This window comes from Hyperoodon ampullatus (assembly GCF_949752795.1).
Source record: "Hyperoodon ampullatus genome assembly, chromosome: 4".
In the NCBI taxonomy this organism is placed as follows: domain Eukaryota; kingdom Metazoa; phylum Chordata; class Mammalia; order Artiodactyla; family Ziphiidae; genus Hyperoodon; species Hyperoodon ampullatus.
Window position 1 is genome coordinate 52,674,823 of NC_136917.1, and position 12,175 is coordinate 52,686,997.

Here is a 12,175-nt window from a genome sequence, read left to right on the forward strand (position 1 = left end):
ATAGAACTACCATATGACCCAGCAATCCCACTACTGGGCATATACCCTGAGAAAACCAGAATTCAGAAAGAGTCATGTACCACAATGTTCATTGTTCAGGGGTTTAAGTTTACTACTACTGACTTTTTATGAGTCCAAAGTCATTGGGCTCCTTTCTCTACTTCAATCCTACCTGTCTTTCAAGTCTTAGCTGAAGTGTCATTTCTGTGAAACTCCCTTTGAGTCTACACCCTAGGCTGACGCTCCATTTCTCTTTCCCATAGCACTCTGCACTTCTTGTTCTAATGACTTTGTTCAATGTCTGTCTCCTCCATTTGACAGCTCTGAGGGCAGGAATTTGGTCCCATCCTGATTAAATGAGTGACATCAACATTTGTAAAACGAGGGAGTTGAAATTGATGAACTTAGAGATCTTTCATCTCTCCCTTCTTTTCCTTTTTTCTCCCCATTTTCTCTCTTTCTCTCTCTCCTTTTCTCCCATCTCCCCCTTCCAAATAATTTCCAAAATAGAATCATACCTGAAATCTTCTCCTTCTGTGCCTTGCCAACATTAGGTTTTATCATGAAAAACAAAATCAAAATTTTGGTTATGTTAGATGAATTATGACATCTTACTATGGTTCTGTTTTGCACTTATTTGAATACCAGGGAAGTTTATTCATCCTGTCAGCAAATATTGAACATCTTCTATGTTCCAAACTCTGTGGAAGAAGGCCCTAGACGTAGAACAACTCACAAAACAAAGGCCTTGCTCTCATGGAGCTTACAGTTGAGGTTTTCTCATATTATTATTGATCATTTACATATCTTTTGTGAATTACATCTCCACATTAGCTGCTTATCCACCTGCTACCCTCTCTTTTTTTGGTGTTCATTTAACAAATATTTTGCTCAGGAGTATGGGAGGTGTAAAGTTAAGACAGTCCATTTCACAATTCACTTAGCATCTATTCTGCCTCACCAGTACATACATTCAAACAAAAATGTTTTTCTCAAAAAACAGGTCTGAGCAGCCCACTTGTCACTATACTGTACACTCGATAAAAACTTTATTTTGAAAAAAAGACCAAAGTGATTGTGCTTTTTGGCATTTTATTTTTATAATAAATGTGTGGCCTCACTGTGTAGCAGCAGTTAAATACCATACGTTGAAAGAGGGAATTGAGCAGCTGGATTTAATGGAACCATTTTAACAAGGACCAGTTGCAGTGTTAGGTAGTAATTGCAAAGGAACCTACCTGGACTTTAATTTGTCATCTTGTTTTATTTAAAAATGATACTCAATTTGCATTTTCCAGACACCAGAGGCAGTAATGTGAGGTCCTGGGTGACAAGTCTGTAACATCAGCAAGGTTTTATCTTTTTAATTTATTTTATTTTTAACATCTTTATTGGAGTATAATTCCTTTACATTGTTGTGTTAGTAGCTACTGTATAACAAGGTGAATCAGCTATACGTATACATATATCCCCATATTCGCTCGCTCTTGCATCTCCCTCCCACCCTCTCTATCCCACCCCTCTAGGTGATCACAAAGCACCAAGCTGATCTCCCTGTGCTATGCAGCTGCTTCCCACTAGCTATCTGTTTTACATTTGGTAGCGTATATATGTCAGTGCCACTCTCTCACTTCCTCTCAGCTTACCCTTCCCCCTCCCTGTGTCCTCAAGTCCATTCTATACATCTACGTTTTTATTCCTGTCCTACCCCTAGGTTCTTCAGAACCATTTTGTGTTTTTTTTAATAGGTTCCATATATATGTGTTAGCATACGGTATTTGTTTTTCTCTTTCTGACTTACTTCACTCTGTATGACAGACTCTAGGTCCATCCACCTCACTACAATTAACTCAATTTCGTTTCTTTTTATGGCTGAGTAATATTCCATTGTATATATGTGCCACATCTTCTTTATCCATTCATCTGTCGATGGACACTTAGGGTGCTTCCATGTCCTGGCTATTGTAAATAGTGCTGCAATGAGCAATGTGGTACCTGACCCTTTTCGAATTATGGTTTTCTCAGGGTATATGCCCAGTAGTGGGATTGCCGGGTCATATGGTAGTTCTATTTTTAGTTTTTTAAGGAACCTCCATACTGTTCTTCATAGTGGCTGTATCAATTTACATTCCAACCAACAGTGCAAGAGGGTTCCCTTTTCTCCACATACTCTCCAGAATTTTTTTGTAGATTTTTTTGATGATGGCCATTCTGACTGGTGTGAGGTGATACCTCATTGTAGTACTGATCTGCCTTTTTCTAATGATTAGTGATGTTGAGCATCCTTTCATGTGTTTGTTGGCAACCTGTATATCTTCTTTGGAGAAATGTCTATTTAGGTCTTCTGCCGATTTTTGGATTGGGTTGTTTGTATTTTTTTGATATTGAGCTGCATGAACTGCTTGTATATTTTGGAGATTAATCCTTTGTCAGTTGCTTGGTTTGCACATATTTTCTCCCATTCTGAGGGTTGTCTTTTGTCTTGTTTATGGTTTCCTTTGCTGTGCAAAAGCTTTTAAGTTTCATTAGGTCCCATTTGTTTATTTTTGTTTTTATTTCCATTTCTCTAGGAGGTGGGTCAGAAAGGATCTTGCTGTGATTTATGTCCTAGAGTGTTCTGCCTATGTTTTGCTCTAAGAGTTTTATAGTGTCTGGCCTTATATTTAGGTCTTTAATCCATTTTGAGTTTATTTTTGTGTATGGTGTTAGGGAGTGTTCTAATTTCATTCTTTTACGTGTAGCTGTCCAGTTTTCCCAGCACCACTTATTGAAGAGGTTGTCTTTTCTCCACTGTATATTCTTGCCTCCTTTATCAAAGATAAGGTGACCATATGTATGTGGGTTTATCTCTGTGGTTTCTATCCTTTTCCATTGATCCATATTTCTGTTTTTGTGCCAGTACCATAGTGTCATTATTACTGTAGCTTTGTAACATAGTCTGAAGTCAGGGAGCCTGATTCCTCCAGCTCCATTTTTCTTTTTCAAAATTGCTTTGGCTATTCTGGGTCTTTTGTGTTTCCATACAAATTGTGAAATGTTTTGTTCTAGTTCTGTAAAAAATGCCATTTGTAGTTTGATAGGGATTGCATTAAATCTGTAGATTGCTTTGGGTATCTACTACATGAATTTTTACTTTTATCTATTATTTTCTTCTTTGTACTTTATTTTGGTTAACTTTAATGTTCTTTTAAAAAACAATTTTTGAGAGTAAACCTCAGAATATCGTGGAGGGCCTCCGTATGTCTGGGTTCCCTCTAAAAAGATATATTTTTAGTTTGCAATAAGCATATAAATCAATTTTTTTCTTCTGATTACTGCTTGAATGTATTCCATTAATTCTAATATGTAGTAGTTTCATTATCATATTTTAGAGGTTTTGAAATTTGGAGCTGTATTTCCTCTTTCACTTAATACTTGTTTAAGAGAAAAATTTATTGCTTATTTTATTGCATTATAATTAGGGAGTGGTGTTTGTAATATTTCTTCTCCATAGGACTTACTGATGCTTTCTTTGTGACCTAAGAGTTGAGTGGTCAATTTTGTAAATGTTCTGTGCTGCTTGAGAGGAAAATGTATGTTTCATTATCAGGGTTTAATGTTTGCTATGTTTCCATAAGATCTATTTTATTGAGAATGTTGTTTAGGTGTTCTATAGCCCTGTTAACTTTTTGTCTACTTCACCTGTGTTATAATGAATGTAGTTTGCTGAAGTCTATTATCAGTGTATTTTTGTGTACTTCTACTTGCTTCTCTTGTAGTTTCAGCTCTATGAAGATGATTGCTGTGTTATTTGGTGCATAGACACTTCTGAATATTATAGCTCTATTTTGAATTGCAGCTTTTAGCATTAGTAGTGCCCTTGTTGTCACATTAATATTTTTTTGTTTTTGGCTTGCATCCTACTTTGACTGATATCAGAATTGCAAACACTGCTTTCGTTTTGATTTCATTTGCCTGTTGTGGCTGTATCCATCCTTATATGTTTAGCCTTTCAGAATCACTTTTTTTTTTTCAGGTGTGGCTCTTGTATACCAAAGGTTCGATATTTCTTTATCAGTCATTTTGGAAATATTTTTCTCTTAAAAGATGAGTTAAGCTAACTCACATTTATTAATATACTTGTTACGTTGGGTCTCTGTCATTTTATTTTAATTATAATTACTATATCATCTTACTAAATTTTCTCTGTTTCTCTATGTGATGTGTTTGCTTTGGTCTTTAATAACAAAACATTTTTTTAAAATTAGGATTAGGTATCTATTGATAAGCTCTGTACTTATGCCTTTTTAAATGCCCTTCTCTACTGTTTGCTTAGTTAACCTTTATTATCTGGTGTGTCAGTTTCTAATGTATCCTTTGACTCCTCCCTTTTATCTGTACAACAGATGTTGTCAAAGTGTGGTCCACTGGAGGCCCCTGAAACCCTTTCAGAGGGTCTGTGATGTCAAAACTGTTTTCATAATAATACTAAGACTTTACTTTGCTTTTCCACTCTCACTCTCTCATGAATGCACATGAACATTTTCCAGGGGCTACATGATATGTGATGATATTATCCCTTTGATAGCTAATGAAATGTGTGAAACACATATGAAAATTAAGGTGTCTTCTATTAAGTTAGACCTTAAAGGGATTTGCAAAAATGTGAAATGATGCCACTCTTCTAACTATATTTTTTGGGAAAAGCATTGTTTTTCATAAAAATGTTGTTTATGTTTCTGTGTAATAGGCTTATTATTCTTATTTGTAAGTAAATAAATAGCTTCTCAGTTTTAATTTGTAATATGGGATATATTGATACCTATAATTCAATAAATAAAAACTTTCTGAGATTTTCAAATTTTACAAGTGCAAGGATTTGGGAGGTCAAATCCCACATTTGTGCAACATCAGTGAATTTATTCTCCTTTCCATTTTCCCTCTCCCTTCTCTTCTACTTTTTATTTATATCATATTTACTTTGTCAAATACATTTATTTGCATTTTGTCATATGAGGTATTCATATACACATGATTGTGTTTTTAAGATATTCATTTCCATTGGTCTATTTTTCTGCTATTATGGCTTTATTGTGTGTCTTTATATATGGTGGGCAGCTTTTTAACTTTCTGTTTTATAGTTGATTTAGATATGCATTGACCTTTCCTCTTCCATGTAAATTTTAGAGTAAATATGATGACTTACTCAAAGGTTTTCAAGTTGAAATTTTATTGGGAATTTATAGATTAGTTATGGGAAAATTTACATTTTAAAAATTATAATTTCCATTTATTCCACTCATCTTTGTCCTTTATTGGATTTTAAAATTATTTTCTAGAGAGGTATTGAGATTTGTTGCTTAGCTGAATTCCTAAATATTTAATATGTTTGTTGCTTATTATATTTTCTATTGGCTATTGCTGATGTTGAGAAATACTGTTGATTTTTGTAGGTCAATCATATATCAACAACATGGCTAAGCTCTCTGATTTTTTTCTAGTAGTTTGTCTTTAGATTATGTTGGTTTTTCTAAATAGACGGCCATATATAATCTATAAGTAATGTTTCCAGTACTCACTGTTGCATTTTGAGCATTTTATTTTGTACTTGGGTGAAATAAAAGTAAGAAAATATAGCAGTGTCAGGTTTGTTCTTTGTTGTCCATGAGCTTCATTTATTCTTACCTGTACTGTCCAGTGTGATTATTTGAGAGTTGGGGCAGCACCTGTAGGGGTGTGTGTGTGTGTGTGTGTGTGTGTATGTGTGTATGTGTATGTAGTATTATGTTAAGACTCATTATGAGTCCAAAAAAGTCATTCTTTGTAACATGGAGAAGAAAATATTCAGCCTCTGAAGACCACATGTACTGAGGAGGAGAAACATTTCTCTGAAGTCCTCTCATTTGTATGATACCTGCTGATCTTTTTTTTTATTATTAATTTTATTGGAGTATAGTTGATTTACAATGTTGTATTAGTGTCAGGTGTACAGCCTAGTGATTCGATTATACATATACATATAATCATTCTTTTTCAGGTTCTTTTCCCATTTATTACTATGGAATATTGAGTAGAGTTCCCTGTGCTATACAGTAGGTCCTTGTTGGTTACCTATTTTATATATAGTGGTGTGTGTATGTTAATCTTGAGCTCCTAATTTATCCCTCCCCCACCACATTTGCTCTTTCATAACCATAGGTTTGTTTTAAAAATCTGTGAGTCTGTTTCTGTTTTGAAAATAAGTTCATTTATATCACTTTTTAAAAATTAGATTCCACATATGAGTGATATCATATGATATTTGTCTTTCTCTGTCTGACTTACTTCACCTAGTATGATAATCTCTAGGTCCATCCATGTTGCTGCAAATGGCATTATTTCACTCTTTTTAATGGCTGGGTAATATTCCATTGTATATATGTACCACATATTCTTTATCCATTCCTCTGTCGAGGGACATATTTAGGTTGCTTCCATGTCTTGACTATTGTAAATAGTGCTGCAATGAACATTGGGGTGCATGTATCTTTTCGAATTATGGTTTTTTCTAGATATATGCCCAGGAGTCAGATTGCTGGATCATATGTTAGTTCTATTTTTAGTTTTTTAGATATCTGTTGATCTTAATACCTTGGTGAGTTAACTAACTAACAAAAATCAAACATTGTCTATTTTACTTACTTGATTTGAATTAAGAATTTTTTGTTATTTTTATTACACAATTTATTATTTTAAACTAAGTAATAAAACATTTTAATTGTAAATTATTCAAATCGTATTCAAATGATGTAGAACTAGACAGGATAGAAGCCCCTCCTTTTATCTTATTTCATATGTACACCTGCCCTTCCTTCTATCACTATCAACAGTTTTTGGGTGCATCTTTCATCCTGTTTCTTTATATTTAAATACATATGCTTATCTATTATACAACTTTTTTCTTCAGCTACTTTTTAAATATATTCTTTATTGAAACAATTCACATGCCATAAATTCCACTGTTTTAAAGTGTACAATGTAGTGGTTTTCAGTATTTTCATAAAGTTACATAACCATTGTCACTATTTCCACATCATTTTTATCACCCCAAAAGAAGCCCCATAGTGGTTAATAGTCACTTGCCATCTCTCTCTTCCTCTAGCATCGCACAACCACTAATATATTTTCAGTCATTGGATTTGTGTAGTTTGGATACTTCACATAACTGAAATCAAACAATATGCGATCTTCTTTTACTTAGCTGCATATGACTTTTTAAAATAAGTATTAATGGGATCATAATAAACATATCATTCTGATTCTTTTTTCTCTTAGTATTTCTTTCATATCATCTTATATATTTCTGTGTAATTATTTTTAGTGGCAGTATAGCATACACGGACCTGATGCATCCTAGTTTATTCGTGTTCCATTATTGATGAATATATGGGTTGTAGCCAGTCAATATTATCAACAATCTCATACTAAATTTGTTATTGATACATGTAATGTGCATGAGCTTTGTCTACCAGGGGAATCTACAAAATAATAATAGTACCCACCTTAAAAATTTATTGTGCAGATAAAGCAAGAAAATACCAGTGCTTTGAACAATGCCTGGCAAATAGCAAACTCTCAATAAATGGTAGCTATTATTAATATTACAGAAATATTCAGATCTTCAGTAGCATAGAAAATGTTTATGATACAGTAGTGAGTTTACAAAGCAACCCAGTAAAATAGTATATATTCTTCAGTTGCAATTTTGTGATAACTATATCTGCTTATGAATAAAAACTCAAAGGAAATATTTATATGTGGAAAGAATTGCTTTGCTATGATGATGGTATTGTGGGCTGCCTTTTTATGTTTTCAGAATGTCTTTCAAAATGTTGTTATGTCAGTATAAAATGATAAGAAATGTGGAGAGAGAAGAAGAAATCTTGATTTGCCCTTGCGTGAGAAAGAGGTTCCCAAGCATCTTCCTACGGGGGCCCCCCACCCAAAACAGTGTGGCTCTGACAGGAATGAGTCAAGACTAAGGTAGCTCACCATGATTTTTTCATCATCTTCTGAAGGCTTCCTCATGGTTTTCTCTCCCGTCATTGTAAAAATCTTTGCTTTATCTCCTTGGTTATTCATTTATGCATCCATTCAGTAGATATTTATTGAGAGCCCACTGTGTGCTAGGCATTCTAGGCACTGAATGGACATTAGTGAACTATGTTGAACAATGGAGAGTTGTTGAGTTTTACATTAGAAAAAAAATCTTAGACTTATACCAACAAATAAATAAACAAGAAAATACCAATGATAAGTGCTGTGTAGATAATTAAAATACAATGATGTGATGATACTAGACAGCGTGGCTACTTTAGTATTATATTTTTAAGAAATTTTTGACTGCATTGGGTCTTCATTGCTGCATGTGGGCTTTCTCTAGTTGCAGAGAGCAGGGTCTGCTCTTCATTGTGGTGTTCAGGCTTCTCATTGCAGTGGCTGCTCTTGTTGCAGAGCATGGGCTCTAGGCACGCAGCTTCAGTAGTTGTGGCTCAAGGGCTCAGTAGTTGTGGCTCGCAGGCCCTAGAGCACAGGCTCAGTAGTTGTGGCACATGGGCTTAGTTGCTCCGCGGCATGTGGTATCTTCCTGGACCAGGGCTTGAACCCGTGTCCCCTGCGTTGGCAGGCAGATTTTTAACCACTGTGCCACCGGCTAAGTCCCTGGGGTGGCTACTTTAGTTTGGTGGTTAAGACTTCTCTGCAGAGAAGTTTACCTGTTGAGACCTAAATGACAAGGAGAAGCCGTCCATGGGAATGTTCTGGGGAGGAACATTTCAGGAGAGTGAATAGCAACACCTGAAGGCTTTAGAGCAGAAACCAAATTGGTGGATGGGAAGTACAGAAAATGGGCCAGTGTGTGTGTTGCTGGATAGTGGTGGGTAAAGTGGGAGCAGAATGAGGTCAGAAAGGAAGACAAGCATCAGATCGTGTGGGGCTTTGTAAGCTAGGGCAGGGAGTTTGGATTTTATTCTAAGTGTGGGAAGCATTAGATGGTTTTAAATAGGAGAGTGACTTGCTTGGATCTATGTTTCAAAAAACATCTAACTGCCTGTTCTTTGGGAAATTGATTTTAGGGAGAATGGAATCAGGGAGATCAGTTGGGAAGTATAGCAACGGTCTAGACAAGAGATGATGATGACTCAGGATAGGGTAGGAGCTGTGGAGAAGAAATGGCTGTTGCGGTTCTTTTGAAGACATTTACCTTACCTGGATCTGCAACTGAATTGTGGAGCATGAAGGAAGTAAAAGAGCCAAAGATAACTCCTAGATTTTTGGCTTGAGTAAACGAGTAAGTGGTGATGCTATTTCCTTTGAAGAAAACTGAAGACTGTCTGGGGAATAAAAAAAGTTCTGTTTTGATTGTAGTAAAGATTCCTATTAGATATGCAAATAGAAATGACAAATGGAGACTTTATTATATGAGTGTGGATTTCCAGGAGAGATACAGAAGTCGTCAATACTGCTGTGGTATTTATTTATTTATTAAGTCTAGTTTTCTTAACAGACTTCATTTTTTAGAGAAGTTTTAGGTTTACAGAAAAGTTGCACATATAGTAATTAGAGTTTCCACATTTGTCTCTCCTCCACACATGGTTGCTCCTGTTACTAATATCTTATGTTAGTGCAGTTACAATTGATGAACCAATATTGATACATAATTATTAAACACCATAGTTAGAATAATTTACTCTTCGTGTTTTACAGTCCTATGGCTTTTTACTAATGTATAATAGCATGTATCCATCATTACAGAATCATACAGAATAATTTCACTGCCCTAAAAATGCCCTGTGCTCCACCAATTCAGCTCTTCCTTCCTCCTCTTGAACCCTCTCATCCATTGATAGTTGTACTGTCCCTATAGTTTTGCCTTTCTAAAATGTCACAGAGTTGAAATCATATGGTAGGAACCTTTTCAGACTAGCTTCTTTTACTTAGCAATATGCATTTAAGAATCTACCATGTATATTTGTGGCTTAATAGCTAATTTACTTTTTTATCACAGAATATACTCCATTGTATGTACCATAGCTTTTTTTTTACCATTTACTATTGAAGGCAGATGTGGTATTTAAAACCAGGGGATTGGGTGGGCTCAGCTAGAGGGAGTGTGTAGCTAAAGAAGAAAAAGAGGTCCTGTCTTGTACTTTCATAGTGCGGCAGTTCTGATGTGAGATTTCAGGTGGACCCAGAAGCTCCCCCTGCTCCTGATGAGAGAGATGACAGGAAGCCACATCGTTTTATTTTTGAATGATTGTGACTACGGTCCCTTCTGGAGTAAGATATTAATGAGGAAGGGGGAGAGAGGATTAATGATAGATCCATGGGGAAGCAGAACTGAGTACTACTAAGATTCACAGTGGGTGGGATGGGGGGAAGGACATTCTTGGGCCAGGAGAAGACACCAAAAACATGGCGACTGGAGGTCTAAAATCAAACCTGTTCTACAGAAGTTTTGCTCAGGATGGTCTTGTAGTCATTTTGGGAGGTGTCAGTTATATTTATTCCATGGGATCAGAGATAGGGCAACTTTCCCACTCAGGCACTTGCCCCAGCATAGCTCATGGCATCTCACTACCTTTGTGCGGTTTTCTGGCCATACCTGGAGGCAGCTGTAGACAGTGTCCTTGATGCCAGTTTGCTGGGAAGTTTTCCACAAAAGCACATGAGGATTTGTCCCACCCAACTGAGAAGGCTGTTTTTCTGGATAGTTCTCTGTTTATGCATGAAGAAACTTGGCACTGGTGAAGCGGTAGCTTATTTTCCTTTTTTGTTTGGTTTCATTTGTGCTTCAGAAATAGAACAGATTAAGCATCACTTTCTTTTGAAGGCTCCAGCTCTCCTTACAGCATGACTTTAAATTCTGTTCTCCCCAGGCGAGAACGTGGAAAACATCTCTTCTAGCTTTTGTTAAAAGCAAATGCAGGTAGCTGGGGAAGCGCTATGTGGAGACTGGACTGAGTGGATGCGGAGCCCTGGAGCTGGGGAACTAGAGGGCGGATCTTGAATGGGATGCTAGACATTGCTCATGAGAAACCTGAGGAGGATACTAAAGAGACAGCTACAGTTTTCCTGATGACTGCCGCCAAGTTTTTTGAGGCCCCAGCTGTTGTGGGTCTCTGGTTGAGTTTTTAAGCAGGATCAAGTTACAAAGTGCAACACACCTATCTACAGGGGCTCTGATAGGATGTGTTTTTTTGGAGCTGAAATTCATATATGCATCTAAGCTATTAGTCAGAAAGCTCTTTGGTTCTAGATATTTATTGGATGTCTGTGATGCACCAGGCTTTATGCCAAGTACCAACGATACAGGGTGAAGAAGACCAAACAGAATCTGCCTTTTAGAGCTTACAGTAGGGTGGCGAAGACACTACTGAACAGGAGCTGACAGTCCTTGGGAGGGTCAAGAAGGAGCTGATGGCAGGCAGCCTTGTCAAGCTGTGTGGATGACAGGCTCTTGGTGCTCCAGCCAGGTGTCAGGGCTGTGCCGCTGAAGTGGGAGAGCCAAGTTCAGGACACTGGTCCACAAGAGACCTCCCAGCTCCACATAATATCAGATGGCGAAAATCTCCTAGAGGTCTCCATCTCAACGCCAAGACCCCGAATAGCCAAGGCAATCTTGAGAAAGAAAAGCGGAGCTGGAGGAATCAGGCTCCCTGACTTCAGACTATACTAGAAAGCTACAGTAATCAAGACAGTATGGCACTGGCACAAAAACAGAAATATAGATCAATGGAACAGGATAGAAAGCCCAGAGATAAACCCACGCACATATGGTCACCTTATCTTTGATAAAGGAGGCAAGAATATACAGTGGAGAAAAGACAGCCTCTTCAATAAGTGGTGCTGGGAAAACTGGACAGGTACACGTAAAAGTATGAGATTAGAACACTCCCTAACATCATACACAAGAATAAACTCAAAATGGATTAGAGACCTAAATGTAAAGCCAGACACTATAAAACTCTTAGAGCAAAACATAGGCAGAACACTCTAGGACATAAATCACAGCAAGATCCTTTTTGATCCACCTCCTAGAGAAATGGAAATAAAAACAAAAATAAACAAATGGGACCTAATGAAACTTAAAACTTTTTCACAGCAAAGGAAACCATAAACAAGGCAAAAAGACAACCCTCAGAGTGGGAGAAGCTAT